This window comes from Tachypleus tridentatus, chromosome 13, assembly GCF_004210375.1.
Source record: "Tachypleus tridentatus isolate NWPU-2018 chromosome 13, ASM421037v1, whole genome shotgun sequence".
In the NCBI taxonomy this organism is placed as follows: Eukaryota; Metazoa; Arthropoda; class Merostomata; order Xiphosura; family Limulidae; genus Tachypleus; species Tachypleus tridentatus.
The window spans coordinates 235,499,620-235,508,164 of NC_134837.1; positions in this window are offsets into that span (position 1 = coordinate 235,499,620).

The window sequence follows — 8,545 nt, forward strand, 5'->3', positions numbered from 1 at the left end:
TAAGATATTACTTTTGTGTTTGTAATGGTTGTATAAGTTGTATCCTGGGAATTTCCAGCTCAGACACAAGCATGTAATTTCTTTTAACTTTATCAAGCTCTTCATACAAATTGTAAAACCGGTCTACTGACCTTGAACTGTGCTATGTGTTAATATAATAGCAAGTAGTCATATATATGAATAAACCTGTCAGCAATACGAGAACTTTCGCCCTTCATGTCTCAATGGTAAGTCTAAGTACTTAAAACATTTAAAATCAGATTTAGATACTCACGATTGACAGAGCACAATAGTGAAGCCCATTCTGTTGTTTTTGCTTAACCAGTGCTTTTAGTGGAGGAAAAAATAAGCGAAATAGTTTGTGAAATTCTTGAATTTCAATAAGAATGTCTAATTGATTTGTGTATCAGTTTAGATTTGGCCAACGTTTATCGGCGGAATGGTTCCCTCCAAAAGAGAATTTGGATAAAAAAGAAAAAGAAAAAGCAAACCGGGAAACTCTCTGATATAACCATTTATACACGTTTATGAATCATTATTTGAACAATTTCCGAAATTACCAGTTACCATAATCCTGACTTTCTCAGACACAAATAATGCTTTTATTACACCTATTGGTATCATTAACATTATCAGCAAGTATTTTATCACAGCTAACTTGTATTTGACTTACTTCAATTTTACTACATGATTTTAAAATAACAAGTAATATAAACTAGTAAACATGAAATAACCACATTCTCATACTGTACGTCGTGAATAAAGTGTTGTTTACAATTATGGCGAATGTTATAGTTTTGATTTACAGCTAGCATGGTCAGGTGGTTAGGGCACTCAAGTTTGCTTCCTAGTCAACAAAACAGACTCCCCCCCTTCAACCGTAGGGGCGTTGTTATGTGCGATCCCGCTGTTCGTTGTAAAAAGAGTGGTTCAAGGGTTGACGGTGGGCGGTGATGACTAGCTGCCTTCTCTTTAGTCTTACACTGCTGAATTGGGGACGAGTATCGCTGATAACTCTCGTATAGATTTGAACGAAATTCCAAACAACTAATCAGCTCTCTAAGTTAAAATTTTTTTCGACAATTTGACCAAAACTCTGCAAAATTTTTATTAGATGTTGCTGGGCAAAATTAATACACGGCTTAATAGAAAACATTTATTTTTGCAGCAAAATAAATAAATATATGCAATGTAGAGATTTACAAATAAGGAAAACTTAATTTTTTTGAAAGGTGCGTTATATTAAAGCATAATTTTCTTCCTATAAATTTCTGCTGTGAAGGCAAAAGCGAATATCAGACAAACTTTCTGAGACTCCATACCCAGTAAAAAGTGTTCCTTTTTAATTATATGTACATGTGTATGGTATCGGTAAATAAGCCTCATTTTCCACCACTTAAGGACTTGAGGTTAGGGCGCTAGAATCGTAATCTACAGGTCGCGGGTTTTAAGCCTCTACAACGAAAGTGATCGCCCTTTCGCCCGTGTGGGTGTTGCAAAGTTAAACCCACCGTTCATTGTGAAGAGTGTCCCAAGTTAATAATACGAGGGCTGTTCCAAGTTTGACTGTGTGGGTATTTGAGTATTGATGTTGTTAAATACCCAGGAGGGTCAGGTACATTTGACCTCTTCCTCCCTCCCGAACGATTATAGCGTCTGTCTTTAGGGTTTTTTTTTTTTTTTTTAAAAGCTTTGGGCCAGAGTAAAAGTATAACATCATACTCAGGTCCATTTCAGGGCTCAGTCCATGCATGGACGAACAAGAAGTTTTTTTTTTTTCTTCATTTAATTTTTTTCCATATATATCTTTTTTTTGTATTTTCATATATATATATATTTTTTGTATTTTTCTCCTTTTTCTCGAATGAGAGAATGCTACTACTACTTGTAGTAACACACACACAAAAAAAAAGAAAGTAATAATAATTATTATTATTCAATACTTGAATAATAATTCAAAAAGAGAAAAAAAATAAAATAAAAATAAAATAAAATAATAATGATTAAAAAAGAAAATAATAATTATAAAAATAAAAAGAAACAAGGACTAAGTGTCTAGTGCATAGTGGCCAGCTTGTGTTACATTTCTTAAATATATGTTAAAAGGGGAGAGGTATTTAGGACCATTTACATCATGTACATGATATCTGTCGAGATCACACATTAAGTCATTTTTATGCCAATTCTTATTGAAATATTTTAGAGAATTATGCAAGAGTCTTTCAGCTATTGTATCTATGTTTGCATACTTGTGCATGAATGTGGTTGAGGTGCTACGTGGTACTTTATATGCTGAAGTTAGTACAGAATTTTGTATACGTTGAAGTTTCTGTACATGTGTGGGTGCTATGTTAATCCAGGCAGGTGATGCATATTCTATTGTTGGTCTAATGTACGTTTTGTAGATTTTAAGTATGTTGTCTGGTGATGTTCCTTGGATTTTACCTGAAAGACTTCTTGCATAGTTTGCTCTTTCCAGATTCGTATCAGTACATTTTACTATGTGGTAGCCACGTTAAATTTGAGTCATAGGTTAGACCTAGAAATTTAGCAGAAGTAGCAGTCAGTAAAAGTGATCCATTCATATAGAGTTTTGGTGGATCTTTTTCAGCTTATTCAGTCTGCTGAATACTATGACTTGGGTTTTGGAATATTAATTTTGATTCTGTATTTCTGGCAGTATTCTTCGATGTTATTTAGGACTGGTTGTAGGTTCGTTGCTGCTATTGACGGAGTGGGGCACTTTTCCAGACTGCTACATCGTCAGCGAACTGTGATGCATAACCTAAATTTAGGTCCGACAGAGGCATATTACTCACGTACATGATAAATAATATAGGGCTAACAACCCCTCCTGCGGGACTCCTGCTTCGGGTGAAAAGGACCCTGAGTGGGCCCCATTTACATTTACTTTACACATTCTGTTATCCAGGAAGTTGGACAGCCAGCGAATAGTTTCCTGAGGTAATGCCATTTCAAGCAATCTATGTCGTAAGCCGTTATGCCACACTGTGTCAAATGCTTTCTCAATGTCGAGAAAGCAAGCTACAGTGCATTCTTTTTTGTTGAAGCTGTCGGTAATTGATTCTGTAAGTCGAATCAGGTGGTCTGTAGTTTGGCGGTTTTTCGAAATCCGTTTTGAATTTCTGGTAATTTTGAATTTTCTTCTAAGTAAACTGACAGACGATTACTAATTATCCTCTCTAATACTTTGCCAATACAACTGGTTAAGCTAATCGGGCGGTAGTTGTTTGATTTATTCGCTGGCTTTCCTTCTTTCTGGAACATTAATATTATTGCTTCCTTCCAAGAAACGGGGATATATCCAGCTGATAGTGAGAGATTAAATAACGCTGTTAGGTGTTCATATAATCTCTGAGTGCCTTGTTTTAGGAGGATAGCTTGAATACCATCTTCTCCAGGGGCTTTGTTTTTTGTGTTGTTAATAGCAGTTACGACTTCTGTTACAGTGATATGTTTTATCAGTTGATGAGTGCTCCAGTCTTTTGTTTTTCTTGGTGTGTAATAGTGTTGACTGGAAATTTAGGTGTAAAAATGCTTCTGTTTTGATCAATAAAGTTTGTGACTGTATTATAAAAGTATCTGTTCATGTCTGGTTCATGATGTGTTTTGAACGTGTTTTCTAGGTGTTTTTTTAAATATCTCGGCTTTTTCTGTGTTAGTGTATGCTGTTTCTCCATCCAGTTCCAGTGGTGGATATACTGTGTTTGTTGTTCCTGTGTTTGTAAATCTTTTCAAGTGTGTCCAGAATTGTTTAGGATCAGTTTTGTGATTTAGAACGGAACAGAAGGTGTTCCAGTTTTCTTGTTTCTGTTGTCTGATTAAGTTTCGTATTTTATTCCTTATTGTGTTTATCTGAGTTTTAAGTGTGGGGTTGCGATTTTGAATGTACTGTCTGCGGAGTTTACGTCTGTTTTTAATTAAGTGTATTATGTCTTTGTGTGGTTGCCATGAATGAGTTGTTGAGAAGTGTTTTTGTTTCGGTATAGATCTGTTGGCTGCCTGTTTTAGACACTCAGAGATGATATGACAGTATGCATCTATATCTTATGCGTCCGCGGCAATATGTAGTACTTCTGGAGGTAAGGTTTCATTTAATATAGTTTGAAAAACTGGCCAATTAGCTTTTTTGTAGTTTAGTTGGTCTCTCACTATGATTTTATTTAAGTGGGGGGTGAGATTGAAGATACACCAAACTGGGAGGTGGTCACTATCTATATCGTGACCAACATGAAAATTTACGAATTTGCGACTCATATTTGACGAACACAGGCATAAGTTATGTGTCGATGTTGCATCGTTTAATAAAGTCATATTTGATTCATCCAAAAATTGAAAAAGTAAATTGCCATTTGCGTTTGTACTACGACAGTTGAATGCTATATGTTTACTGTTTAGGTCACCGATAATAATAAGATTACAGTTGCTATTATACAATTTATTCAATAGATTTACATCTAACACTGTACTAGGCGAGCAGTAGATGCCCGCCACAGTAACGTCTGTATGATTTTGCGTTTTTACATTAAAAAAGTAATTTATTACTTTGGCGATTCGGACCATAAGAAATTCATAAGGATTCATAAAAATGGAACTGGGAATTTGTCAAGAACAAAAGGGATTTATCACCATTGCTTTCCAAGCTTTCTAGAAACCACCTCAATAATAGTACGAGGGCTGTTCAAAAAATACGCGGACTGTTTCAATTGCGCGGCTCCAGTTGGCTCCAGGGAAATCCGCTTGATGTCGCTAGGTTTGCACAGATCAGCTGATTACGACGCCATTTCTCGATTGCAGATATCTTTATTTGTGTATTAGCTACGCGGTTTTAAGTGAAGTGCGATTTTTTCGTTTGGCGGATTTCAGAATGAATGACCTGAAGGAGCAACGACTTGCTGTGAAATTTTGTGTTAAACTTGGAACATCTGCGACTGAAACTTTTGCTATGCTTAACACGGCTTACGGTGATGTTGCTATGAATCGTACGGCATGTTTCAAGTGGGATGAACGTTTTAAGGATGGTCGACAGTCCATTGAAGGTGATGAGCGTCCTGGACGTCCTTCAACGTCAACTGACGACCCACACGTCGACAAAATCAACACCCTGGTGCAGGCGAATCGACGTCTGACTGTCAGGGAGCTTGCTGAAGAGTGTGGGATATCAGTTGGATCTTGTTACGAGATTTTGACCGAAAAATTGAAGATGCACCGCGTTGCTGCGAAATTCAGCCCTCAGAACTCGTGCGTTTTTGGGCAAACACTCGATCACTGTTCTTTCCCCCCCTACTCACCTGACCTTGCTCCTTGCGATTTTTCCTTGTTCCCCAAACTCAAAAGACCCTTGAAAGGAAGAAGATTTGAGACGATTCCCGAGATTAAGGCAAATGCGACGAAGGAGCTGGAGGACATTACAAAAGAAGCGTGCTAGGACTGTTTCAACAAATGGAAACAAATTGGGATAAGTGTGTGCGTTGGGGAGGAGAGTACTTTGAAGGGGTCCCAGACCTGTAACTTCTAAATACAGTACATTTTGTTTTATGACGTCTGTCCGCGTATTTTTTGAACAGCCCTCGTAATATGGAAGATATCTTGCTTATATGTGTGTGTGTTTGAGACAGCAATAACATTAGCGTTCTTACATAGTCTATTGTTCTCTCTTCTCTGTACACAACATACAACAAATGTCCTTTCTAAATGCTTAAAAATCTAAGGTACTCTGTTTGTTTACTGAATATTAGAAAACAATATTGTTCATCATTTAATGTTAATTTTACATAATAATTAAAATAATACTTTTTTAAAACATTTACAAGATGTTCTTCTGCAGGGTCTCCAAAGTATTCTGTTTTAAGAGTAAATAAAACAAAAATCTTTATTTCTTGTTTTTGAAGTTCGTATGTTAAGCTATGTTGTAACATACATAGTGCATAATTCTTCCCGTGATTCATGGCAGGTACACGTTTTACTGACATTGCAAGAGTACAAACTGTAATGTTAAGCAGGTCTACTAACTGACTTACAGTGTATACTGATGCGAATGATTAAAACAAGTGATCCCTCCAGACGACCTACGGGTCTCGATACCCGTGACGAGCAGAGTACCGGTAGTCACTTGTATAGTTTTGTGCTTAACTTCAAACAAACAAACAATTCGACCCCTTTTCGGAGAAAAAAATTCTACAATTTATTTTTTCTATAACGTTCTGCAATACCTCATCTAAAAACAAATACGTATATTGAAACCATCAAACCTGTAGGTGTAACACACGTCATTATTTAAAACTTGTCAAAAACAATTTTCACATATTGTAATACCACAAACTAAGAAGAAATTTAACTAAATGTTGTTAATTAATATTAAATCGACTTCAGTTTTTCAACATGATTTTCAGATAACAAGTAGTATAAACCAATAAACATGAAATAACAACATTCTTATACTGAAAGTTCAACCGTTGAAGGTTCGTGAGTTATTTGCATTGGCTGAAGACTTTTAATAAATTAATATATCTCCACAAAACAATATTAGATCACAAAGACTGCAGTCGAAAGACAAATGAAAATTTCAAACGGTCCCTACAAAACACGATGAACAAATAAAGGGAAAGTGGGGAAATATATCTGTTGTTAACTTGATTTTCTAATAACTTAGTATTTGTTTTACATGATTCTATATTAATTTAGAATTAGTACATCACTGATAAAGATATCTTGTTTGTTTGTAACTATGTGCAAAGCTACATAGTAGGCTATCTTTGCTCTGTTCATCATGAAAATCAAAACTTGAGTTCTAGCGTTGTAAGTCCGCAGACTGGAGAGCCGCGAGGGATATCTTACATCAGCGTGTTAATACAAGAATAGCATGTCTAAAATATATTACGAAGCAAGTGAGATAGTATTTATAAGGTAAACAGAAATTAACTAAACGTTGAAAAGAAGAAAGAACATTACAAAATATAACTCAAATCTAAAATCGCTGCTTCACACTTCCATCCCCAGCTCATCCTTACAGTTTTTCATTTGACCCATTCCAGTAAGTTAGTATTCGGATTACACGGTTTTTATCATTTTATATCATGATTTTTTGAACCTATGTGTTTTTTGACATCGTGAATGTGTTAAAGTTGAATTTTACAGAAGAGAAAAACTTTGCAGTCAAGAAACTACTCATACTAATTAATTTTGCAGGTTCACATATTTTATAAAACATATGTGTTAATAAATGAAACATAGAACTTGGTGCAGAAAAAGCCCTTTCCAAGCAGCGGCAATCCGAACGTTTTAGTTTTTACGTTTGCCGCTATGAAAAGTACTTTGACGTAATAGTTGCCAAACAAACCGCCAACGCCAGCGCGTTGAATGTAAATAAACATGGCCAGTGCATACGGAAAAACAGAGGCGGAGTTTGTTTTGACTTTGTGTTCTGAACAGTGTCGATTAGCACCATATCAATTTGAACCTACTCTGAACGAACCTAGAAAAGTTACTATTGACAGAGATCTGACAAGTTCTAGTGATGACGACAGTTCCACGAGCGAGAGTAGCGGAACTGTGAGTGATACTGAAGAAATAAGATTATATATTAAAACAACTTGCTTTTTGAGGTTTATAAGATTTACATTTAATATTACAATGTTAAAGTACTGTGTTAAGATTAATTTTATTATGATGAGTTATGGAAATATGTTATGGAATTTATATTGATTGTTTACAAGTCTACAATGTGTTTTAAAAAAATACATAACATATACTTCATTACTTCAACATGTTCAAGACATAGTCTTATTTCAATTTATCTTGAAATGTTAAATTTGAAAAATGGTATTCTTCAAACTTTTCCATATGTAAAAATGATACAAAAACATCTATAGAATGATCTACCAGCTTTTAAAGTTGGAACATACTCTATTTGGGATAGATTTGTCCACTGTCTAGACTAGGAAATCAAGGTTTCACTGACTTTCAGGTGCCACAAGTGCAAAACACGCTCATGAATGTGAAATGTATATGTCTAGTTACATTCTTAAAAAAATTGTACTTTTTAAATTATTATATTATACTAGTTATTGTTTATCACTTTATAGTGCACACACACCTTTAAGATTGTTCTTTTCGTGATGGCTTCAGAGGGGTGGAACCTCTACGCTGCAGGCTGAGATCAGTCCTCTGCTCTACATTTGTGGTTTTTCAGTCTCAACCTGCCTGGCTTGAAACCCACAAAATCCAAAACAGTGGGATCCGACACAAAACATGAGCGCTCAAAGTGATATTGACAAAGCTTTGCATGGTGTGAAGGAGTCCAGTTCTTCCTATTGACCATCCGCACCCACTGTTGCCACCTTGCCGGTTCCTTCTTTTTGCACGGAAATAAAAAGAAGTTTTTGCCTGATGCCGAACATTTTTACAAACATAAGCAATGCAGTAAACCATGTTAATCATAAAACAAACATAAAGTAGCAATATCAAGACAAAAAATAGTCTCACAAAGTATGTAATCGGAAAAAAAACACCGATAGATTTACAT